This window comes from Globicephala melas, chromosome 11, assembly GCF_963455315.2.
Source record: "Globicephala melas chromosome 11, mGloMel1.2, whole genome shotgun sequence".
Lineage (NCBI taxonomy): Eukaryota > Metazoa > Chordata > Mammalia > Artiodactyla > Delphinidae > Globicephala > Globicephala melas.
The window spans coordinates 11,721,147-11,747,595 of NC_083324.2; the positions used below are offsets into that span (position 1 = coordinate 11,721,147).

The window sequence follows — 26,449 nt, forward strand, 5'->3', positions numbered from 1 at the left end:
AGGAAGTCAGTGTACTTCTGGAACTGATTACTGGGAAACAAGTTCTGTTTGAATTTTGAGTCAGACCAAATTTGTGTCTGCACACTTCGACCTCCCAGAAGGACACTGGGAAGTTGCTGAACGCAGGAGAGCAGGTACGTGCTCAGGCAAGAGGGCAAGGGGCCTTGTCTGCTGTGACTGACTCTCCTTTCGGGCTTGGCCTTTGAATGAGTATTTGGCCCCAGTGGAGACCAGGCCAGGAAATAGGAGTATGACTGTTATTCACTGAACTTTCAGCACCACTTGGTCACCTTACTAAAAGTTTCAGGCCCTTAATGGGAAGAAGTGGACAAAATTCAGTGTTCTGGAATGACAAAGCATGACATACTCAACGTTGCCTGCAGTTGATAATTGCAGTAGATGTCTGGACCACACTCGTGCAGCAAGGTTCTGCATTACGACCGTTTCCAATAATAATGGCTAGCATTTGGCAAGCATTATCATGCCCACCATTGTACTGAGAGCTTTACAAATGTTCTCAAATCCTCAGGACCACAGCATGAGGCAGGCGCTACCATTATTCCCATTTTGCTGTTGGGAAACTGAGCTACAAAGAGGTTAAGATGGCCAAGCCACACATAATTAACAAGCAGGAAGGCCCAGGTTATAATCCTGGTCTACATGACTGGTAAACAGAACTGTTCAATGGTGATACCTGGAACATGGATTAAAATGTTAACCATTCTTATTCTTTGGGTGACAAGACTATGGAGAACTGATTTTCTTTTATGTGCACAATTCTATTTGCTCATTTTTCTACTTTGGTATTTCCTAATTTTTCTACCATCGCCACATAATATTTTGATAGGGAAAAAATTTAAGTATCTTCTTCCTCATCAACATGCTTATTAAGTAGAGAGTTGAACTAATAAACTTTAGGCATACTTTACATTTCCCCCAGAAAACGCAGGCCAATACATCCACACAGTTAATGATCCTCTACTGAGCAATCTGCCAGGGGTCCCAATTTAAAAAAGGCCAGGGGCGGGGGGGAGGCGAGGGCAGGGACAGATTCTTCCCCAGAGTCTCAAACAATAAGTACCGTCACAAAGGACCAGGCAGAGCCTCCCTGGTCTGGCTGGAAATCTTTGGAGGTTTCCCGTCACCTACCATTAGTCAAGTGGAGGGAGAGGAGAAGGGCGAGGGAGGGGGAGGAAAGGGAGGAGGAGGGGGAGGAGGGGGAGGGGAGGGAGGAGGGGAGGGGAGGGGGAGGGGAGGAGGGGAGAAGAGGGAGGAGGAGGGGAGGAGGCAGAGGAGGGGGAGGAGGCAGAGGAGGGGGAGGAGGCAGAGGAGGGGGAGGAGGCAGAGGAGGGGGAGGAGGGGGGAGGGGAGGAGAGGTTCTGGTGCAATCATCACTGATGTCCTGGAAGTAAAAACAAAGGCCACGATAGTCAACAGAACAGGCCTCTGGGGCCTGGAGGGGAGGAGGTGGAAAGTCAGCCGGTGCCATGGCCTGGGAGCAATCTTATGGAAGACTTCCTGTTGTTTAGAAGCAGGGTGGGAGAGCCTGCCTCTTTATCTGATCCTGGACCACTTGTGCCTGCAAACTCTTCACAGCTGTACCCAGGGCTCCTGTGTCACTCACACAGTGGCTGGGGATCACCTAAGGGAAAAACAGAGCCAGGGCCAACCTGCAGTTCAGCTGCATGACCCTGGTACATCAAACACTATATGGACACCTAGGGCTCTTTGCTAACAAACTCTGAATTGGTCACCAGACATCTATGAAAACAAGCCCAGGTGGTCAGCTCCAGAGCTCCAACTGTCTCTTGGCCTACTAACTATTATTTTTAGTCCACCACTGTCATCCAGGGCACTTAAACCTCTCTGCTTTCCTTTCCCCATCTGTAAAATGGGGATAATATATACTTCAAGGAGTTGAGGAATAGATGAAATGGTACATGCAAAGTGCCCAGTACAGGGGCTGGCGGACTTTCACTGCTCAATGCTAGCTATTTTTCATTATTTTTTTAATGAGGTGAGGTGGAATTCTGGATGATTCTTGGGCTTCAAAATTATGAATCACTATATTGTATAAATGAAACTTATATAATATTATAAATTTACTATACCTCAATTTAAAAAATAAAAAGGGGCTTTCCTGGTGGCGCAGTGGTTGAGAGTCCACCTGCTGATGCAGGGGACATGGGTTCGTTACCTGGTCCGGGAGGATCCCACATGCCGCGGAGCGGCTGGGCCCGTGAGCCATGGCCCCTGAGCCTGCGCTCCACAATGGGAGAGGCCACAACAGTGAGAGGCCCGCATACCGCAAAAAAATAAATAAATAAATAAAAAGAATTCTTTATATTAAACTTTCTCTGTTCATTATGTAAGTTCTGGGCATATAATGTACAACATGACAACTACAGTTAACAATAGTGTATTGTATATTTGAAAGTTGCTAAGAGAGTAGATCTTAAAAGTTCTTATCACAAGGAAAAAATGTTTTAACTATGTATGGAGACAGATATTAACTAAACTTATTGTGGTAATCATTTCACAAAATATACATATATCATTATGTTGTACACCTTAAACTTATACAATATTATATGTCAAGTATCTCAATAAAACTGGAAAATTAATAAATTTTTTAAAAATTTAAACTCAGCAAAGGAAAGGATCCCCTGCATAAAAAGTCAGCTGGGTATCAACAAATGAACTCCTGTATGACCCATGATGATACATTTCACTTTAGGGAAGATAATTATCCTCCCTAATTCACCCCTTGAGAAAAAGCTGAACAATGCAGAATTATACTCAACTCCCAACCACAGAACATTCTGGCCTTTCCAAATACACAGAATCATAGAATAAATGGCGGAAGCAACCCTGCAAAGCCTGTAATTCCATTTCTTGCCCAATAATAGAACTCCCCCCGTCCCACCCCACCCCCCATCTCGCCTAGGTATAGTCTGCGCTTCTGCTTGAACACCTGGCAATGAGGTCTACCCTAGGTTCAAACAGCCTAGTCAGAAGACACTCCTGCCCTCGTCCCCCCCGACACAAGGACAAACGCCTCCCAGAATTTTTGCTATTGATCTGTCTTCTGATGCTCAAAGACCTCTGAATACGTGAATGCTCCCTATCTGATTTCTCCTTAAGACATGGCTTCTGATTGCAAAGCATCAGCATCCTCCCCTGTTCCTGACAGCACCTGGCCTCAAGAGCCAGGGTTCCAACCCCAGCTCTGCCAGCTCATCACGGCATGGCTTCAGGCCAGATCCATAACTTCCCCAAGCCTCGCTTTTCCCATCTATAAAAGGGGGATAGTAGGAGTACCTCCCTCAGCAGGTGGTCAGGGGCTCAATACGATTGTGTTTATAAAGCACCCACCAAAGTACTCTGCAGGAAGTAAATCATGCAATCTACAGAAGCCATCTCTAGACCACCTCCGCCTCCTACCACTGCTCTAACCAGCTGATGCACCTTCTAAAACAGGATCCCCCCAGGGAGGCTCGACCACAGTGGAGAAAGGTGGATTACTACTGCCTCTGTGACATCCTCAGGCAGATGGAGCCGTGGTGGCTTTGCTGAGCCTCACATCACCTGCTGGCCCAGCTTCAATTCACTGTCCTCTGAAACTGTTCCCTGAGCAAACTATAAAGAAAAGGGATGTCGGATTCTATTGGTAAGCAAGGTGGGAATAAAAATGCGCCAATTCAATACTCAAAAGCATTGAATTGTATACTTTTTTTTTCCCTTGGCCGTGCCACATGGCATGTGGGATCTTAGTTCCCAGACCGGGGATCAAACCCGTGCCCCCTGCAGTGGAAGCACGGAGTCTTAGCCACTGGACTGCCAGGGAAGTCCTACTGAATTGTATACTTTAAAAGGGTTATCATTTTTTGTATGTGAATCATACTTCAATTAAAAAAATCAATGTGAGTTCACAGAAAAGCAGACATACCAAGCTTTCCACAAATATAAAGAACACTGTAAAGGCTGAAAAAAAAAAAATGCACCAATTCAGAGATCTCCTTGGAGAAGAGAAACCAGAGGTGGTGGCCTTCCAAATCCATGGTCACAGAATCTGTGCTGCTCTTTGCCTTTTCTATACCTGCCTGGTCATCTTGTCCACTCTGCTGGCTCCAGTGGTTTCTCCAGGATGAGGATTCCCAAATCTGTCTCATGACCAAGAGCTACTGGGATTCAGCTCCTAAATGCCCACAGCATCTCAATGTACCAAAAAAACTCACCTGTCTGCCCAACCCGCTTCTCCTCCTCCATACTCACATCATCTACCTCCACAGAGTTTGGTGACATCTCCTGTCTCCCCTCTCTCCTTTTCCCTGTCACAGGGCCTTTGCCCATGCTGTTCCCTTGGGCCTAGAATACATGCATCCCTATCTCATCCCTTGCCCTACTTAAATCCCAGATCTGTCTGGGATCTGTTTTGCATACCCACTGCATTCCCATCACCAGTGCCTACCACATGGTAGGTGCTTAGTAAGTATGTCAAATATATGAATGAAGAAGTTTAATGGGCATCAAATCTTACAGAGTTTAAGCTTTAATATATTTCTTGACTCCTCCAATTCTTTTGAACTCCTCTTCCCCCACCCAACTGCAGCCATTACCATTTCTCAAGTGGGCTCCATAAACCCTTCCTATTCATCTCTCTGAATCTGTCTTTCTCCCTGCATCTATTCTACACGCACAGCCAGTATGACCTTCTAGAAGCATAAACCAGACCATGTCATTCCTCTACTTAAAACCTTCCCAAATCTCTTCAGGGCTCTCCATAATCTGGTCCCTGTCTACCTCTCCTTCCTCGTCTCTCTGTACTCTCCACACTGCTTTTACACTCCAGCCATGATGAACTCTTCCAGATTCCCCAACATGCTGTATGCCTCCCTGTTCCCCAGGCCTTGGCATATGCCGTTCCTGCTGCCTGACACTCCTCCCCTCGCCTCCCCACCACCCCCTGTGGCTAACTCCCAGTCACCTTTACAGTCCCAGTTTGATGTCACTGCCTCTGGGAGGCCCTCTCGGACTCCCCAAATCTGGGTTATATGTTGGCAATACGCTTCTCTATATAGCACCCCAATTACCCCATCTGGGCCCACTACCACTGTCCTAAAATCACCTGTTCACTTGGTTGCTTGTTTACCTGTCTTCACCATTAGACTGTGAGTCCATGAGAGTAAGAACAGCAAAATTATTCTTCCCCACTGCCTCCCAGTCCCTAGTACAGTGCCTGGGACACGGCAAGCAGTCGAACTTGGGTTCAACGTACTACAGTATCAACTTGTCTGCTGCCTAAAAGAAATTACACTGGTTTTTAGGGGGCTGTTTTCCTAAAACTAATTAAAGCCAAGTTCATACTGTTGGATCAAGAATGGAGAATACAGGCCTGCTGGCCCTTTTCAACAGATTTCTATAAGAAATCTGGAGAGCCAGAAACAAAATATCTAACTTCCATCCCTGAAAAGAAGTACCCCTCTCCCACTGACCATCCCTTAATATGTCCAGAAAGGCTAGAAACACTGACTCAGAACACCTGGATTCAAATCCCAGCATCATCAGTTAGCTGCTGTGTGTTTTTTGTTTTTTGTTTTTTTTTAAGAAGATGTTGGGGGTAGGAGTTTATTAATTTATTTATTTATTTTTGGCTGTGTTGGGTCTTCGTTTCTGTGCGAGGGCTTTCTCTAGTTGTGGCAAGCGAGCGCCACTCTTCATCGCGGTGCGCGGGCCTCTCACTATCGCGGCCTCTCTTGTTGCGGAGCACAGGCTCCAGACGTGCAGGCTCAGTAGTTGTGGCTCACGGGCCTAGTTGCTCCGCGGCATGCGGGATCCTCCCAGACCAGGGCTCGAACCCGTGTCCCCTGCATTAGCAGGCAGATTCTCAACCACTGCGCCACCACGGAAGCCCTGCTGTGTGTTCTTAAGCAATTTACATAACTTCTGAATTTCAACTCCCTCGTGCATATAAAAAAAGGTGGGGTGGGGGCTTCCCTGGTGGTGCAGTGGTTGAGAGTCCACCTACCGATGCAGGGGACACGGGTTCGTGCCTCGGTCCGGGAAGATCCCACATGCCGCAGAGCGGCTGGGCCCGTGAGCCATGGCCGCTGAGCCTGCGCGTCCGGAGCCTGTGCTCCGCAACAGGAGAGGCCACAGCAGTGAGAGGCCCGCGTACCGCAAAAAAAAAAAAAGGTGCGGTGAACACCCTTCCTATCTCGCAGGGTCATCATGAGGGGAGAACCAGATAATCCACACCAAGTGCTCAGCCCAGTACCTGGCCCTTACTAAGGGCTCACTTTTTTATTTTCAAGTGAGACTGAAATGAAGACGTTCCCTTTTCTTCCTTCAAAGTCTTCACTCACTTCTGTCCATAACTTGTGATTCTTCTATTGGATAGATCCTTCTTACTTTGTCAGCACTGCTGGAAACACACTCAAATAAACAAAGGTCCCAGAAATGTTTCAGTCCTCTGCAGGCCCGTTAAGTGGCCGACAGCAGGACAAGTCATCCAAGGTACTGCTTCTCAGCCCCCAGATTCAAAATACCCAAGACAGCCAGACTTCATCTCCACTTTCCCTTCTTCTAACATCAAACCAGGCCCCTGCTGGAAGGCGGGGGTGGAGGGTGGAAACCTCTTCAAAGGAATGATAATTCAATATTTAGAACCTCTTCCACTTGGGTGTGAAGACAGGCTAAAGCACAGCCTCATGGAAAAAGAAGTATGTTCATTTCATTTTAAACAGCTCGAGACAGGAAAGAAATCCAATTTTTTTTTTTTTTTTGCTAAAAGCTTTGTGGCAGAACCTCACTGATTGTCATTTTTCCCATCTATTTTTCCTGCACATACTTAAGTAATTGCATTATATTCGTTTTTCTAAAAAAAAAACCTCAACTTTCGCCTACACACAATTCAGAATTTAAAAGTTAGCAACTCCTGAAATGAGACCAAGTTAGAACACTTTCATTAACCAAGAAGTTAACTAAGGTATCACTTAATCCTCAAGGGTGGACGAACAAGGGAAGAAATCAGAATCATTACTTTATGGCAGTGAATAGACCCCAAAACCACAGACTCACACATTTTTATTAACATGTAGAAGCAAGCCTCTTGTATTTCATTAAGATGAAGCCACCTGGCCCTTAGGGCTGAACAGTCTGACTTTCAGTAATCAGGGGACAAAAAGAAACCCACTGACACTGCCCTCTTAAATTCGGCCCTTCCAAGCCCTGGTGTCAGGCACTGAAGACCCCTGTCATGCCTGTCCCTGGTGCATCACCCACTTCCTGATGACCAACTGCCCCATGTGTTTTCCCACCCACTTACTTTAATGTTGACAATTGTATACATCACCCAAGACACATGCAAAATACTCCCCAGAGACCTGGATTTGCACTCACTTACCCTACTTAAACACTTAAACTGACTAACATGGAATACCTCATCTACTTTTCTTTTTGGCCATGCCACGAGGCATGTGGGATCTTAGTTCCCCAACCAGGGATCGAACCCATGCCCCCTGCAGTGGAAGTGCAGAGTCCTAACTACTGGACCGCCAGGAATTTCCCTCATCTACTTCTAATAGCTTCCACGTTGATGCTTTTAACACTAGTTGTGACAGAACCCGAGGAAAATAATGCTTCGAGACAATCTAATTTCTATCACAGAACACAACTTCATCCAAGGCCAACAGTTGCAAGAACCACCAATGTAAGGGGTTGTAGAGTAACAGCCATTAAGGAAGTTGCATTCGAAGTGACTGTTTTCAGACATGGAGAGGAGAGGAACCTGCGCTTTACCATTTTTTAATGACCCCTCCCACTGCAGAACTCCTGGACTGGTTGGTGTAATCCTGCTCATCTGAAAAAGATGAACACAAGTACCATTGGCTTCCAAGTTCTCAGTGTTCCTTTGCAATGCAGGAGGAGCTTTAGCTGCGCAGCAATTTTGTTCTGCAAGAACAGCTTAAACGCATTAACATGCATATATTTCCGAACAGAAAGCTTTCCTCTCCCAAATGTTCCATGCCACCATGCAGGCTTCCAAATTACCTACCTATCCTATAAGCCAGTGGCTCTTAATGGTACCCCTGGGAGCTCCCAAGACCCTTTTGGAGAATCTTCAAAGTCAAAACTATTTTCATAAGAACACCAAGGTGTCATTTGCCTTTTCACTCAGTCTGTCATACACGTACAGTGGAATTTTCCAGAGGCTGCAAGACATGTGATGTCACAAGAGACTCAAGGCAGAGGCAGGTATGTGAGTCCAGGTATCTTCTATTAAGCCAGATCTCAAAGCAATTTTCAAAAATGTAAAACAATGCCACTCTTCTCACTGAATTTTTTTTGTTTTGGAAAACATAGTTATTGTCTATTAAAAATATATGTTACTGTGTTAATATGCAATAGGTCTATTTCTTATATTTTCTGTGTTAATTTTCTCAGGGTTCATTCTGAATATTATAAATACAGATTGGTATAACTCATGTCAACAGAAGTTCTTTGAGGTCCTCAGTAATTTTTAAGCATGTAAAGAGCTCTTGAGGCCCAACAGTTTGAAAAAACTGCTGCTACAAATTTTCTTTAAGATTTACTCTGGCACTGTCTGGTCGTGTACTTAGGACTCATATCATATAAATATAAAAAACTGAATAGAATAGGATTAAAATGCAAACCATACAACTTAATAGCCAGGGCTTTAGAGAGGGCCCCTTGATTCGAAACTTAAATCCTTTTTATTGGACACATTGAGTACCTACTATATATTACCCCTACTCCAGGTGCCGAGGATGTAGGTCAAATAAGACAGTCCTGGTCCCTGCTCTCATGATACACATATTCTAGTGAAGACAGGAAACAAACAAAAAAGATAAAACAATCAAGTCAGACAATGATAAGTACTATGCCGAGAATTAAAACTGTCACCCAATCATATCAGTTATGGCTGGTCAGGGAACAAGTTGAGACATGTAAATAAGACCTGAAAGTCAAGACAGAGGCAGTCATGCAAAAGAAATCAGGCGGAAGGGCATTTTAGGCAGAGCAAAGAGCCAGTACAAAGGCCCTACAGCAGAAAAGGGCCTTGGCAAGTTCAAGAAACAGAAAACCAGTGCAAAGTCGGGAGAATTCATGGGGAAAGGAAGAAAGTACTGGGCAAGGTCAGAGAAAAGAGAAGCCTGTGCCAGTGGGACTTCACAAGGGTAAAATGCATGGCTTTTATTATAACTGTGATGGGAAGTCCGGAACCTTGACCAAGTCACTTACTCTTTCTGGGCCTCAAACTACTGATCTGCAGAATGGGGATCCTGAGAGTTTATCTCATAAAGTTGTGTTGAGGATTAAACACAAAGAAAGGAAATAACGGACTTAGCACACAGGAGACAAGACACAGGAAACATTCCTGTGTGCTGTTATTCTACCTTCCGATCTGCTCTCTTTTCTGCTCTCATAAGCTACTCGTATTGAGGGCTTATGGGCTTATGATCAGTTGAAGATCAGTCTATCAACCAGCAAGTCCCAATGAATGCAGACAAGGGACACACTGTGACATGCGTTTACCTGAACATGCCAACGCCAACTCCTACAGAATGTTCTCCCCAAGTAAGACCCAAACCACCCAAGCACCGCCAAGTGAAGAATAGATGACTGCACGACACCTATGGAACCCCAAGTTTTGCTACTTGGCCTGAAAGCACCGTACGCTTGGAAAGTCATTCTTCTGCTGAAAAACGTAGCCAATGGAAATCCATCAGCTTTTCCTGCTCTTTCTTGGCATAGCCACATCACCTCCAGCCCCTACAAAACAAAGGGCTTTCGCCAAAGTCTTTCAGCGCTGGTTTTATTGCTGCTCGCTTTAAAAATGACTGTTTAAAAAGAATGAAATCATAAAGCACCCTTTAAAGTTAGGCTGCAAAGAAGCGGGCTTATGCACAGAGACTTACAAGCGCCTGGAGGTCCAAGAGACCTCAGGGACTTGGGGGGGGACACACGGGGGGGACCATAGCCGCCACCAACACAAAATGGCATCACTTCACTTTTAGGTCAAGCAGCCCCCGGTGGGCAAAGCCAGGCAAAACCACGAGGCCTTTTAAAGGGAAAACAAGAGTATGCCCAGGAAAAGGAAGAGCTGCCAGCATTTGATCAATGTCCTGGCTGGAGGCCAAGGACACTCCCTCCAGAGAAGCACACGCCTCAGTAAGACGCCCTAGCCCAGGCACATATATGGTAACACGGCTGTAAATACGGGGGAGAGAAAACCCATCCTTTTCATGGTTGACTCTGCCAACAGAAGGAGAAAAGGTTCTCTTTCTAACCGTCTCTGCTTACTGGGGACTCTCACGGTTAATTCTGGAACTTCCTTTGAGCAAAGACACTTTGACGATATCATCTTCGTTGTGAAACGAGGACGAGCAGCAGCACATTTTGCAGTCGGACACCCGGCTAGATGCTCCCACCCCCACTGCCATCCACGTCTCTGTGCAGCCCCCTCCTTGCCTTCTGGTTCCTCTAGAGTGTAATCAGACTGTCCTCAGAAATGCAGTGCGTCCCCATCAAGAGATAATTTATTTGACTGCACAAAGCACTTCTCTCTGGAGCTCAGAAGATCGCATTCTGCTTTCGTTTTCAGCCAGTGGCAAAGAAAGTCATCAATTCAGAAGTTTCAACTTTAAGCAGGGCCCTCTGTTACAATCTCAGAAATAATAATCGTAAATCTGAAGTTTGGAGCGATCCTCTGGTTTAAACTGTTGCTCCTTTTAGACATCTCACACACACACACAGAGATAAACTGCTTGCCTTTTCACAAACACATCCACTAAATAAGCTACTCTTGAAACAGGTACATGGTCTACAGAGTTATTTCTCAGAGAAGATGTCAGTATGACACGTGCTCCTGGCCTACTCCTAAAGGCCAACGTAAGAGAAGCCCATCAAAGTTGGCAGTCAGAGCACTTTACATTTGGTGGGGAGAGATCATTTAGCCAAAAGTCCTCATTTTGTAGGTGGAAACAAACAAACATCCTCTGAGTGACTTCTTGGAGGTCACACAAACCAACTGGTGGCCAAAGCCTGCAGACCACAGGGCTCCAGGAACCAAGACCAACGCTTGGAGGGATGGGGAGGGTGTTTGTTTTGTTAAAAAGTTAAAGTCAGTCCCGACCTAAGAAGACTCCCTTCCGCGCCCCCATAGTCTGAACCACAAAAAAATAAATAAATATATAATTTTAGAAAGCACGTTAGGTTAATATTCTCAGAGAGAGAGAAAAGTCTCACTAAGTTTGGGAAAAACACTCTAGGCTTTCTCAGCCTCAGGGTTACTGTCACTGGGGGGCAGAAAATTCTTTGCTGTGGGGGACCATTCCTGTGCACTGTAGGATGTTTAGCAGCATCCCTGGCCTCAACTCACTAGGTGCCACTAGCACCCTCTTCCCCTCAGCTGTGAGGACAAAAAAAAAAAAAAAAACATCTCTAGCCACTGCCTAATGGCCCCTGGGGGACCAAATCACCCCGCTGGAGAGGCCTGGTTGTTTTGATCTCTGAGACCTTTGGCTAGCATCTATTATTCTCTACAACTTGGCAGCAATGCCCCAAAGCAGGTATTTTTATACCTATTCTACAGAAGAGGAAACAGATGCACGTATGTTACATGTTTTGCCTGGACTGAACACGCAGGCAACACCCAGTTCTCGGGAGTCCCCATCCTGCGGCTCAGCAGGACAACACCATTTCAACCTGAGAGCAGCTCATTCACTACCACATTCCTACCTCCACTCCCTCTCAGTAACCATCACCAACTTTCCAAGCCGAATGCTCTCCAGAGAGCTGTGCTGAGAAAGCACCTCAAAAGCAACCATGAGGAACTGCTGAAGACCTTTCTACCCGGTTCTCACTTCATTCTCCACGGCAAACGGGCAAAGCAACAGGCCAACTCAGGAAATAGGTCACCGGGACAGGGGTACAAAAAATTAGATGAAGAAGTAGCCTACAGACTTCAATGGGAGATAAAACGTAGATAAATAACCTCATTCATGAGTATCTGTGAGCACTTACTATGTGCCAGGTACTCCTACGAGGGAAAAATCAAGAAGGTCTATAGATACGAAGTGTCACGGCGATTCAGATGACAAAGACTTTTAAGGTTCAGGAAAGGTTTCCCAGAAAGAAGAAGACCCGGCTGGGAAGAGAAGCACTTGGCAAGGTGGATACAGAGGGGATGAGGATGGGGTCGGCAGGCAGAAAGCACACGTGCAAAGGTACAGAGACAGAACATGATCACACACGTGGCTGGGAAGTACATGAATGTCCCCAAGTCTAGGTGTTTTTGTAAGCTTTTTCTGTTCAGAAATATGTGCATGTGAAGGGGGTATGAGGAGCTTTTCAAGCTGTTTTTGCAAAACAAAATCACTTCCCAAAGAGAGCTGCTCCTGAAATGCAAACGGACACCGAGGAATTTGGAGGCTGTGATATTTTTTTCTTCTGTTCATCTTTTTCTGATGAGCAACGCTATACCAAGCAGTCCAGAAGTTCTGCTGACTCGAAGGGTCATAGAACATTATAAAACGTAACTTCCTCAAAGTGTCTGACAACAGGCTAAAATGCAGCTTTCTGTATGTCTGTGGCTTCACAATCCTTAGTAGGCTTTACATGTAGATTTTGGTCTCTTTCTACCTCTATCCGAACAGCCAATTTAAAAAAATCCCTCAATGTAAGCATGAAAGCTCTCATTTTTATCAGAGAGAATCCTGCCAGACTTTTTTTTTTTTATCTTTATTGGAGTATAATTGCTTTACAATGGTGTGTTAGTTTCCGCTTTATAACAAAGTGAATCAGCTATACATATACATATATCCCCATATCTCCTCTCTCTTGCGTCTCCCTCCCTCCCACCCTCCCTATCCCCTCTAGGTGGTCACAAAGCACAAGCTGATCTCCCTATGCGATGCAGCTGCTTCCCACTAACTATCTATTTTACATTTGGTACTGTATATATGTCCATGCCACTCTCTCACTTCGTCCCAGCTTACCCTTCCCCCTCCCCGTGTCCTCAATTCCATTCTTTATGGCTGCATCTTTATTCCTGTCCTGCCCCTAGGTTCTTCATAACCATTTTTTTAAATTTTATTTTATTTATTTTTTTGTACAGCAGGTTCTTATTAGTCATCCATTTTATACACATCAGTGTATACATATCAATCCCAACCTCCCAATTCACTAATGATGAACAATCTGAAAGAGAAATTAAGGAAACTCCCATGTACCACTGCAACAGAAAGAATAAAATACCTAGGAATAAACCTACCTAGGGAGACAAGAGACCTGTATGCAGAAAACTGTAAGACACTGATGAAAGAAATTAAGGATGATACCAACAGACGGAGAGATATACCATGTTCTTGGATTGGAAGAATCCTGCCAGACTTCTATACCCTCACCTTAGTTGGTGATTTCGCCTACCTTTCCTCTTAATTGAACATGAGAAGGCTGCTAGGGGAAAGTACAAAGGTCAGTTTCAAGAGGTGACAGCTAGCCATGAAAAAACAAACTATAAAAATAAGTTCTGGGGGCTTCCCTGGTGGTGCAGTGGTTGAGAGTCCGCCTGCCGATGCAGGGGACACGGGTTCGTGCCCCGGTCCGGGAGGATCCCACATGCCGCGGAGCGGCTGGGCCCGTGAGCCATGGCCGCTGAGCCTGCGCGTCCGGAGCCTGTGCTCCGCAGTGGGAGAGGCCGCAGCAGTGAGAGGCCCACATACCGGGGGAAAAAAAAAAGTTCTGAAAAAGCACAGGGGCAAGCACCCTCCAGCACAGATCTCACACTTTCACACGCATTAAGAACCCCCTGGGGACCTTGCTAAAACGCAGTTTCAGCTTCAGTGGATCTGGGGTGGGACCCGAGAGTCTGCATTTCTAACAAGCTCTCAGTTTGAAGCCACTGATGCTGGTCTGGTGACCACAAATGGAGTAGTAAAGATGTAGAACAAGGTTTCTCAAATTTTTGGCTGTGACCCACAGTAAGAAATACACTGAACTTACAATCCAATGTTTACTCTGTGTGTGTGTGTCGGGGGGGGAGGGAGAGAGAGAGAGAAAGATTGAGAAAAGTTGTTGCAGCATACACAGTTCTCTTAAGTATCCATGTGATATACTGTGACGTTTTCTATTCTGGTCTACTTTATCAAAAAATCATCTATCAAGGTCCACCAAACTGATTTCACAACTTCTTAATGGCCTGCCACACAGTTTGAAAAGCATGGTTATAGAACAAGAGTAACATTCCTGCTTGACTGGGGAGAACTCCTACATCCTAACCCCAGCCTACTAAAGCTAAAACTGAGACCAACTTGAAAAGTTAAGAGTATGTTCAGGGCTTCCCTGGTGGCGCAGTGGTTGAGAGTCCGCCTGCCAATGCAGGGCACACGGGTTCGTGCCCCGGTCCGGGAAAGATCCCACATGCTGCAGAGCGGCGAGGCCCGTGAGCCATGGCCGCTGAGCCTGCGCGTCGGGAGCCTGTGCTCCGCAACGGGAGAGGCCACAGCAGTGAGAGGCCCGTGTACCACACACACACACACACACAAAAAAAAGAGTATGTTCAGAATTTTTTTTTCAAAGGCAAGGATGTATCGATTACATTCTGGACAAGCTTTCATGAAATATGTTCAGGTTTTACATTTCCTTCATTTTAATTTATTTTCTGACCCACAGGATGAGAGTGAGAAGAGTACCTATCTGGCCCTGAGCTCAGCTCTCTAAGTACCATCTCCCACTCAAAAGAACTAGGGCTTCTTGGAGAAAAGACTGAACTCAGGTCTGCGTCAAGAAATATAGAAGATGAGCCTGGAACATCTTGTCATACAAGAAGCAGGAAGTCTAAGACCACTGGGGTTGTGTCTTTTGAATCAACGTGAGTAGCCTCTCTCTGAGCAGAGATGGACAATTTGAACATCAGTAAGGATGACTACACAAAATGAAACATAGAAAATATGTCTAAAGCCATGAGTTCATAATGATATTAAAAGACCATACCCGTTGGTCATCTCGGTACGGGGTTTCTCAACAGTGGCACTGCTGATGCTCTGGAATGGATTATTCTGGGTTGGAGAGCTGTGAGATGTATGGAAGGCTATTTAGCAACACCCCTGGCCTCTAACCATTGGATGCCAGTAGCACCCTCTCCCCAGTTGTGACAACCAAAAATGTCCCCAGATATCGTCCAATGTCCCCCACTTGAGATCCATTGCCATGGATCATGCAAGGGGATCAACGTGTTATTTCTGAAAACTGATAAAACACAGAGAGAGACTCAAGTATTGATCCTGTCTTTTGTTTATATCTATGAAACTTTACCCCAGGAAACCAAACACTAAGTGGAGGAAATTTCATGTCATAAAATATTCCAGCTAATAAATGAACCAGAAATAGAATTAGGAGTGTTACAAGTCCAGCTGAACTAATGGATTGAGGCAATCAGCATCCCTGGATGCTAATCACAAGAAAGCATGTCCAGACATACCACACACGCCCGTGAGTGAAGCTCACAGTAGACTTGGGGGGAAAAAAGCGTGACTCTGATGAAGCCTCTGCATCTAACTATCAAATTAAACACAAATATAATAAATACAGAGGACAGAGGAACATGTTCAACTACACCACACTGATGCAGTCAGCAAAATGCAGACTGTAGGAAAAGATATCACCCAGTTTCTTTAATAACAACCAAAAAATGCATGGAAAGAAAAGAGGGGTCGAGGAAATACGTAGATTAAAAGACACAGTGACCATTTGCAATGTATCGACCTTATTTGGTTCCTAATTCAAACAAACTGCTGAAGTATGCATATCTGTTATTATTATATATATGTTGAAATAATAAATTTATTTAAATTAAGGAAGTGAGAACACAGATGCAATTTTAAAATTTGCTTTTTTTCCCCTTGAGATGGACAACAGTATCGTGATTGTTTGTTTTTTTTTAAAGAATCCCAATACTAGAGATATATACTAAAATATAGATGAACTGGTATATCTGAGATTTGTTTCAATACCATCCAAGAAGAGAGGGAAGAGTATATGAGAATGTGGATAAAACAATATGGGTCATGAACTGATAACCATGGAGGGTGAGTAAGGAGTAAAGAGGGGTTCATAATACTAAGATCGCTACTACTTCATGTATTTCCAATTTTCTAGAGTAAAGTTTTCCTGTTAAGTGCAAACAAAAGAGTGCCTGGCCCTAAGGCCTCAGGGGATTAGGTTACTTTGCAGAACCAATGAGAAATTTTTTATTTAAATACATGATAACTAGGCTTTACCCCTGTAATGTGGTAACTGACATTTGAATAGTGTTTTACCTTCCATTTCGTTTTCTTTTTTTATTCTTTTCTCCTTATTTCTTTTTGATTTATAGTTGATTTATAATGTGTTTCATGTGTACAGCAAAGTGAATCAGTTATACATATACACATATCCACTCTTTTTTACATTCTTAAAAACAGTACAAACTGAATGAGAAAACCTGGACTCTATGACAGTGATGAAACCTGAATGATATACTTTTTTTTTTTACCCTAGTGATTCCATACATGTCCTCATTCCAATGAAATCCCATCAAACGTACAGGCCCCTCTGGATAAATGACTCAGATGTCTATTTATTAAGAAGAAAATATGTTCACAATATAGAATGCAAAATGCAAGAAAATATGTTCACAATATAGAATGCAAAACGCAAGGAATCAAACAGGAGGTATGAGTCCCTTTTCACAAAATTTAAACATACGTGTAATTTTTATATGTCTATACATAGAGGGAAAGTTTGAAACCCTAATCTTAGATGGTAGGATTGGAAGTGACTGCTTTTGTTTTGTTGCCTATATTTCCTAAGGTTTTACAACTGAATACGTACATCTTACACAATAAGTAACAAAATGTATTTTTGTTACACGTTTGTACACATTGAGGGGTCCACTCCACTCATCAGGGAGAATCACTTAGAAGGAACTTCATATCCCCAAAGGATATTAGATAGCAGAGCATGAGTGCTCTTTGTGTAATTCCTTAAAATGAGACTAGACAGACTGCAGGGTAGCCACAGGGCACAAAAGGTTTGTGTTGAAGATAAACCCCCAGGAATATCATTAGGTTCTTAGAATTTGTTTTGTTATCCAAGCTAACAGTACGTTCACCTCTTTTATCAAAGATGCCTTTCCTCCTGAAGTGAATTACAATCCCAAGTAAATCAGGTGATTAACCAGACAGTCTAGAAATCTGGGTTTTATCCCCCAGCAGGTTCCAAGCTGGTATGTGATCCTGCCAGCCTCACCAAAGCCTCTTTGGAAAGGACAAGGTGGTTTAGTGATGCCGAGAACCAGAGAATTCTGTGCAAGTTTACAAATCCTCGGGGAAACAAATCATTGCATACCGGCAAACACCTGGCCCCTGCACAATCTTCCCGATTCCCTCTCCCACCTGAACACCTGGCACTCTCCCTCAGCTGCAGCCATCCTGGCCTCCTTGTCCTTCCTCTAACAGGCCCCACCTGCTCCCATCTCAGGGCCTTTACACTGGCTGCTCTGGCCCTTTGGAACATCCACCCCCCAGACACCTACATGGCTCACCCACCCACTTCCTTCAGATCTCTGCTGAAATGCCACCGTGTTAAACAGCCCTTCCCTAACACAACATGGCAAATCAACAAAAATTTTTTAAAAAAATAAGAGAGAGAGACAAGGAGGCATAATAGGTAAATGAGTACAGTTTGAGCTGACCAATTAACAATCGATTTCCCTATTACCACAACCATAAACAGAGATGAGAAACTGATCACAACGTTTTCGCATTGCAGGTATAAATAACAAAACGCAAACTGAAAATAAAAAGAGACTGACTGAAGTCAAAAGAAGAAAAAAAAAAAAGACCTTCCATGACTCCTGATCTCCCAGAGTACTCCCTTATCCCCTTTACTGTTCTGTTGCTGTTATCATTTTTTTCTTTTTATTGTGGTAAGATATACATATATAACACAAATTTTACCATTTTAGCCATTTTTAAGTGTATGATTCAGAGGCATTAAGTACATTCACATTATTCTGCAACCATCACGACAATCCATTTCCAGAACTTTGTCATCTTCCCAAAAGGAAACTGTACCCAATAAACACATTCCCCATTCCCCAGCAGCCCCGCCCAGGGCAACCCCTATTCTGCCTCTTGTCTCTAAGAACTTGATTGCTCTAGAAACCTCTTCTAAGCGGAACCATACACTATTTGTTCTTTTGCATCTGACTTGTTTCACTTAATAGAATGTTTTCAAGGTTCACCTATGTTATAGCATGTATCAGAATTTCATTCCTTTTTAAGGCCAAATAATACTCCACTGTACAGATATACCACATTTTGTTTATCCGTTCATGGGTCAATGGGCATTTGGGTTGTTTCCATCTTTTGCCTATAGTGAATAACGCTGCTATGAACATGGGTATACAAAAATGTTTGAATCCCTGCTTTCAACTCTTTGGGGTATATACCCAGAAGTGGAATTGTTGGGTTACCTAGTAATTCTACATTTAATTTTTTGAGGAACAGCCATACTGTCTTCCACAGCGGCTGCACCATTTTACATTCCTACCAACAGTGCACAAAGGTCCCAATTTCTCCACTTCCTCACCAACACTGTTGTCTTCCGTTACCCCTCACTCAGCTTTATTCTTCTCCATAGCATTTACTACGTATCACACTACAACACTTACTTATTATATTGGCTGCCTACCCCCAGTTAGGATTCAAGCCTCTTAGGAATAGGACTCTCATCGCTGCATCCCCAGCATCTAGAACACACCCTGGCACACAGCAGGTACTCAAAGTTTGTTGAATGAAGGAATAAAATATTTGAACCACAACTTAAACAGGCATTAGAGTTTCTAGAATAGATTTATCATACCAAGTGCCTTAAACAATGTCCAGTTTAGGGAGGAACCTGGACATAGTTGACAGGAGGAATAGCTCAGTGGGTGATGGTTTCAGCTCATCCTCATTAGCAATAACCTCAGAACCACAAACACTATGACAATTGGTAGGAATCATGGAAATTATGTCATTCCTGTCCCTGACTTCAAGCCTTAATTCATTTCATCAAAAGAGCCGGGCAGGGCTTCCCTAGTGGCGCAGTGGTTGAGGGTCCGCCTGCTGATGCAGGGGACACGGCTTCGTGCCCCTGTCTGCGAAGATCCCACATGCCGCGGAGCGGCTGGGCCCGTGCGCCATGGCCGCTGAGCTTGCGCATCCGGAGCCCGTGCTCCGCAACGGGAGAGGCCACAACAGTGAGAGGCCCGCGTACCGAAAAAAAAAAGAGCTGGGCAAAAACTTAGTGAACTAAAAACTCGCGTGTACTTCCAGTTACTAAAGAAAGAGCCTGTGAAAGCAATGTGTTTTATTTTAAAAGATCAAACCAACAGCAAAAAGATGGGGCACTGGCCTTGGGTAGACTCCTTAATTAGACGTGCCCAAGAGCAGCTTGACCTAAAAACCTAACTCCAGGCCTAATTTTAATTCTTTGACTTTTTTCTGTTGTTCAAATTTGGTGTTTGTTGCTTCATTTTGGTTTGTTTTTTAAGAGCTGCTTGTAAAGAAATCAGATTTTCCATGAAATCATTACAAATGAGCTAAAAAGCCATTTGGGTTTTTGCTGTGGAAGTCAGTTGTTAGTATACCATTGTATTAGAAGTTTCTTTCTCTCTTTAAGACTACGGTCTTCCTCAGCTGAAAATATTTTGAGATAAAAGGCAACAGATCTGTCTTTAGTTCGCCTATTTCTTCTCTAAGCAAACATTCCATCTCTCCTTCCTCAAGAAAAGGTGCTAACTCCCTCCAAAAGGCAGCCGCTGCGTTTAAATGGATAACACCACTGTCAACCCCAAACAACTTCCATGAGTACCAAACTGGAGGCCAGGAGTAATTCATTACGAGCATGAAGAACTTTCCCTGCCTGATAAGGAAATCTTGATAGGATATTCTGTTCCAATTTGAATTATTCAAAAAGCAGATTATACTTTCAACACACACACACGCAAGCGAAAGAAACGAAAAAGAAAAGTGTTCTTACACAACTGGCCACAAAGCAAACTGAAGGATACATGAAAAGACATCAACATTTCACAGTTTAGACTCACTGCAATATAAACTTTCGAAGTATTCAAATGGAGAAACACCTGATTCTTGTAACCTGCTCAGATGCCTTGGTGTAGACAATCAAGATGGATTTCAGGTGTGAGATAAACCCAATGATGAACTTAAGCAACGTTCCTTGTGGTTTGGTTTCTTTTATTCTCCTCATGCAGACTTGCAGCACACAGCTTACCAAAACGAACTCAGTACAACACCTAAGACCTCCTCAAATAGCCACAGTCTTTTATTCCTACATCTATGGCTACATCGTTTTCTTCTTACATCAAGGTCACTTTGTTCCTTCATCGTTTGGTGGGACACAAGCAAAAGTTATTCATCGACAGCAATAAGTTTACCACTTTTCCCAGGTACCCCCTTATCGCCCCACAAACCTAGATGCATTTGTGGGAAGCAGCAGAGTCCCAAACCTTGGGGTTATATCTTGCATCCACTGGGTGCTAGTTACCGGACAAGTGATTTCACTTTCTGCACCTCAGCTTCTTCACCTGTACCTGACTCACAGGGTTTCTGTGATGTATGGCTCTGGACCTGGCTTACAAGTACTTAATGGGCATTATTATTTTTAGCAACCAGAGAAGAGACCACTTTCTCCCTGCCTGCACCTTACTCTGAAGAGGGGACCTGAACCCAATCCTTGGCCTTATGAGTGCCCACGTAGCCATATGAGTCAAGAAAACTCCAAGAAGGAAGTAGACCTCACACATCCAAATCCTTCCCACTCCACGAGCACTCCTGAGGAGCTTATCAACAGGAAACAAAAGCACAATACTACTATAATGAAATGTCTGACTTTTCTTTTCTAATTAGCAAAGCCCGAAGATTGTAGCCCAGGGAACAGCTAAATATTTAGAATGTTAAAGAAGTTACGAAGACCCAGGCCCCCCACCCATATACCCTATCGTTTACCCTCTTCCTGACCATTTCAGAAGAAAAAACTTGTGATGCTCAAATCTGCAGCAATGAGGATGTATGTGCACCCGTTGAAACCTCCCTCTCGTGAAGTGCAGTCTGAACATTTGGGGAGGAAAAAAATAGGAGCTGCTTGCGTTTACAGTTAAATGCTGCTCTAAGCTCATATCCCATGACAGGCACCTAAACCATAGGAATCCACCAGATTCCTTGATGTTCAAGTGGCTTCAAGTCAAGGGCTGGATGCTATTATCTTATGTTTCAAGAACTTCCCTTTTTAAAGTTCTAATTCTTTCAGTTTGCCAGCAACCACTTTCATTTCTTGGAACCCAATCTACTCTGATTAAACACACGTTCACAGTAAGAAAAAAGAAGTGACTATTTTGAAAGAGAGAAGCAGATAATTTTCGCTTACATATCTTGGCAGATGAAATACACTGTATCCTTCAGAATTTAAATCATCAGCACACCACCTGGCAAGTTCAAGTCTCACGTCACCAATGGGCATCCCTTCTACTGGTCCGTTTAATGTTTTTCTTTTTTTCCCCTCCTCTCATAAACCTTCAGGCTGCTTCACTTCTGAGCTAGGGCCAAAAGTACTAGGCAGGACTGCCCTCTGGATCTCATCCGCTCCCTAAAGCCCTCACCAAAGGCAGTGACAAATTTTGGAGACTGAGCTACGAAGTTTCCTTTTATTTCCTACTCCCCATCTCCATGACTCTTTAGAGGGAACTTAAATAGGCTTAGGACAAAAACTCCTTATTGATTACAGCTCTCAGGCTTCCACACTCACCTGACCCGGGTCAGGCACTCTGTTGCCAAAACACGCCCAGCCAGGAGTGCGAGTCTGGCTCCCCCCGTAGTCAGCTCCTAAATAATGAGAAAGAAGGAAGACAATATGAGATTGGCCAGATGTGGGTGCCTAAGAGAAATTTTCAAATTCCACACTTCCACTTTCGTTAGACTCCTTCCTGGAGAGACAACCCCGCTGCCCCCGCAACACACACACACACACACACACACACACGACCACCACCACCAAATCTGACAGGTAGGTTGGTGGGATCACTTAAGTGAGGATTACAGGTAACTTCGCTTATTTGTTTCCAATATATAACTGACAGGTGAGACTAAGTGCGCACAAACTTCGAACGCGCCGAGGGGCTGAAACTAAGCGAAGTGTTTGGCAGATCCCAAAGCACTTGTTTCCCAGAGCGGAGGCCAAGTATCCTCATCGGGCGTGAGCTTCGTCCACACTTCATCCCTCACCGCTCCCGGGGTTTTCTTCCGTTTTTTAAAACCTCCCCACTGGGGCCCCAGTACACGCATTATTCTCCCAACCGTGCAGCACGAGGGACGGCTACATTTTAAGAAAGATTGTTTCCTGCAGCGGACTCACACAGGACACCCCCGCACACACCTCCCAAAAAACAAAACAAAACAAAACAAAACAACTGTTTCCTGCAGCAGCTGCAACAGTTTCCAACTTGGGGGAATGCCATTCCAATCCAGAATGGGCAGCCCTCAAAGCCAGTCGATGGAGTTCAGAATTTTTTTAACCTCAGATGAACCCCCCCAAAATGCCCTCTGTAAAAGAACCTCTAAATGCATGCAAGTGCGTGCAAATCCACCAAGAACTCCCAGAGAGCGAGGCAAAAACTTCTGCCCCCGGGGGAACAGTACCAACTCCCCGCGCCCTCTGCCCGGCCCCAGCCGCTACCTTGGTGCCCGGGGAGCCACGCCGCTTTGGGGGAGGAGGGCGAGGAGAGGGGTTAGCAGCCGCTGGGTAATCCCATGTCCGCGAAGAGGGAGCTCGTTCCGCGAGGATGGAAGCGGAACACCCACACCTCCTCTCGGCGTGGGCTTTCTCTCTCCACCCTCTGCCTCCTCCTCCACCACCACCTCCTCCTCCTCTCCTCCCACCCCAGCAAGCCTGAGGAAGCGCCTCAGCAGCTCATCCACATGGTTACTGCACTGAGAAGCGGCTCCTGGCAGCTTATATAGGCCGGGAAGCTCCCTGGGCAATGTAGTCCGAGTCCGGGGTCGCGGCGGCGCCTGGGGCAGGGAGGATGAACTACAAGTCCCAGAATCCTATGGGCTCCCGGGCTGGGCTCTAAATAGACGCACGCCGGGACAGGGAGGGGCGTCCGGCCGAGAGTCCGGGCTTCAAAACGAGCTCGGGTCTGAGAGGCGGCTGGGTTTGGAGCCCGCGACCCAAAACCATTTCTGGGGGCGCCCCCAACCCTTGGGGACTCTCCTCCTTCGGCTGCCCCCTTTCCCTAGAATCCAGGTGTCACTGGGAGCAGAGGGCGGGGAGGAGCTCGGATTTCTGCTTTGGGAAGTTTTTACAAGCTGTTACCCACCCTTCCCCCGCTTTGAGTCCCCGAGCCAAGAATTTCAGAAATCCAGGGCACAAAAACGCCAGTGTTTGCGGTCAAGGATTAAAGGCGCAAGGTTGTCTTTATTTAATCTGCTCTGCCCTGTTCGGGTTTGCACAGAAAACTAAGTCTGGGAGCAGTGCAAGCGGGGACACAGGCAAGTGGCTTGAGAACACTTTCCTGAGCCCGAGCTGCTTGTGTGTTTCCTCGCCCCGCAGGAGGTAAAGAAACGCAAGCCTCTCGGTGCACAAATAAAGGAGCCGGGTTGTGACTTGCCAGCGCTGAGATTGAGAGGCAGAAAATAAATACAAACCGCGACCTCGGTCCTGACCCTGCTACAGGCAGCCCCTCTGCTCCCGGGAGCTGTAAATGCTTAAGTAAATAAACCGCAAACCAGAAAAATAAGGGCTGTGGAGAGAGAAGCTCAAACAAAGATGCGCGTCCAGGCGGGGCGCCCTCCAGCAGCTCCGACAGGGGCTTCAGGGACAAGGTGGCTTTCAGCTCACTCACTGCTAAGTGATGCCTGGCTATAAGCTTCTGGCTGCGGCTTTTACAGGGAGGGCAAGTCAGCCTCAGAAGATGTGCGTTCATTCCTCAAACGTTTCCTCAGAGTCTACTGGGTACCAGGCGCTGTGCCAGGCACTGGAGTATGGTGGTGAGCCAAAACACATCGCAGTGTTCCGGACAGGCACTGCCTACTGCCGCATAGGATCTGCTACAACAGCAATAGCAATAATAATAATTGGGGAGACTGATTTTGAGCCCAGCCCACATGCACTTGTCATCAGTTTTAACAACCCTAGGCATATTTATTATCCCTATTTGACAGACGCGCAACTGAGGGCTCAAAGAAATCAAGTAACTTCCCAAGATGACACCGTCAATTAAGTAGTGCAGCCTGGATTCCAAGTCCAGCCTGTAAGTGTACTAAGTCCTTGTCTTTCGGGAAATCCATCACAACTGCCTTCAACGGCCTCCCTCCCCATTTTGGGAGCAGCCTCTGAGCCCTTGGGCAAGTCATTTTTATCTCTTTGCCCGAGTTTTGCCATCTTGGAGGGAGAAAATCATTAGAATTTGCCAACTTTCTGTCAAGTTTGCTTGATACAGAGTCAACAGTCTTATGAAACTTCAGAAACAAATTAGGGGAGCAGCATAGCTGATAATTATTACTGACATAATAATGCCAAAGCTAATAATAATTACTGACATTTATTGGGTACAGGCCATGTGCCAGGCATTACTCTAAACTCTTTATGTACATTACCTCATCAAATCCTATTAATGAACCTTTTTTTACTTATGAGAAAATTGAGGCACAGAGAGGTTAAGTAACTTCCCCAAAGTCACACAGGGAGTAGGCTGTCTGACTCCCAAACCTTGGTTTTTTACTACAGCCCTCCACAGCTTCCCCAATGTAAACATATGTGTTGTATTTGTGCATATAAGCGTTTAATCATCCAGGAATAGTTATCACATTCACCTTTGTCCCCTCCTCTCTTTCAGCATCATCCTCTGGTTGCTGGACACCACAGGCTTCTGCCTAATGCCTCAAGCTACCCCTCCCATCAGCAGGAAGCTCCCCCATCTTGTCACAACAAAGGGGTTCACACCTCTCCCATCTGTCCCCTCTCTTCCTCCATGAAAACAATCTGTTCTATTTCTAAAGGGTTTTTTGTTCTGCTTTTCATATTCAACAAATCGCTCTATGCTGACATAACTGGTAAGTAACTGGTAAATACTAAAGCACCCTACCCTGTGCTTCTAATTCAGAAACACAGTGGGATTTTAACGTGGATTTTCTGAAGGAAATTTGCTCAAGTCTGAGGGCTGGAGTTGGGTGATTTTCATCCTCACCATATAGTGGACACTTGACCTTTAACTGCTTTCTCCACTGTCTTCCCACCCAGACCACAAGTTTCATTAAAGGCACGGACCGTATTTTATTTACGCTTGTATTCCCTACCACTCCTAATGCAGCAGGCCTTAGTCCTCCGTCTGCGCATTTTTTTAGATATGCAAAAAAAAATGTTCATTTTAAAAAGGTGTTTTGACAGGAGGTGTGGCAGGCATGTGGAAAGCTAGATGAACATATTTTTTGAGCACACATACCTTGTAGCCCATTTGCGTCATAGACTGTTTCCTCTACCTGTGTGTATGAATGGTCCTATTCAACATTTTGCAACTGGCCTCAGGTTCTGGAAGCTACTGGATCACTAGAAAGTAGTTTTGCGAAATTTGCTATGCTGCACAGAGGTTCTCTATGATGGAGTATGACTGATGATTGAATTCCCGATAAAAGGACCACAGCCCATTTCATTCTCCATTATCCATAGAGGGAAGGGGGCTTCTTTGTCTTTGCTGTATTTTTTTTCCTGGTAGAAGTTTCTAGATCTGTGCTTTCCAATACAGTACCCACTAGGCATTCGGGCACTTACGATGTGACTACTTGTAACTGAGATGTGAAGTAGGTATAAAATACACACTGAACTTTAAAGACTTAGGACAAAAAAATCAAAATATCTCATTAATAATTTTTATATTGATCACGTGGTGAAATGATAATATTTTGGATATATTGAGATAAGTAGATTATAAAAATCAATTTCCCTGCTTCTTTTTACTTTTTTATGGTATTACCGCAATATTCAAAATTACATATATGGCTTATATTATATGCTACGGGACAGTGCTGGTCTAGAACACCAAGAATCTGATTCTTGAGATCCAACTTGAGAAGATGACCAGCCCTGAAAGTTGCCATTTATGACTTTGCCCTTGAAAATGCCCTATGCAGGGAAGTAGGAGAGCTTTACAGTCAGGATACTATCACAGATTGAGCAGAAGTCTGAAGAACGTCCAAAACTAGCACACCAGCCTACCCCAGGGAAACCCCGCAAATAGAAACAGGTTCTCGTCAGCGGTATTTAGCTGAAAACTGCAACTGAATTAATCTTCTGAGAAGCCCACCCTCAAATGCTACCCTGATTA

The 26,449-nt window shown here is 44.8% G+C and overlaps 1 protein-coding gene across 6 annotated transcripts in view; it reads right to left on the reverse strand.

Moving 5' to 3' along the window:
• ITPR1 (inositol 1,4,5-trisphosphate receptor type 1) overlaps window positions 1–23,018 on the reverse strand; it is a 319,423-nt gene extending 296,405 nt beyond the window's left edge. For 5 of the 6 annotated variants that reach the window (XM_070046603.1, XM_060308111.2, XM_060308109.2 and 2 more), the window contains exons 1-2: window positions 22,804–23,018; window positions 21,877–21,953 (exon numbers count right to left, since the gene is read on the reverse strand). The gene's annotated coding sequence lies outside the window, so the exon portion shown is untranslated. The remainder of the gene's footprint in view (window positions 1–21,876; window positions 21,954–22,803) is intronic. The other variant, XM_030867789.3, reaches the window with a different exon arrangement.
• Between the last annotated feature and the right edge of the window lie 3,431 nt (window positions 23,019–26,449).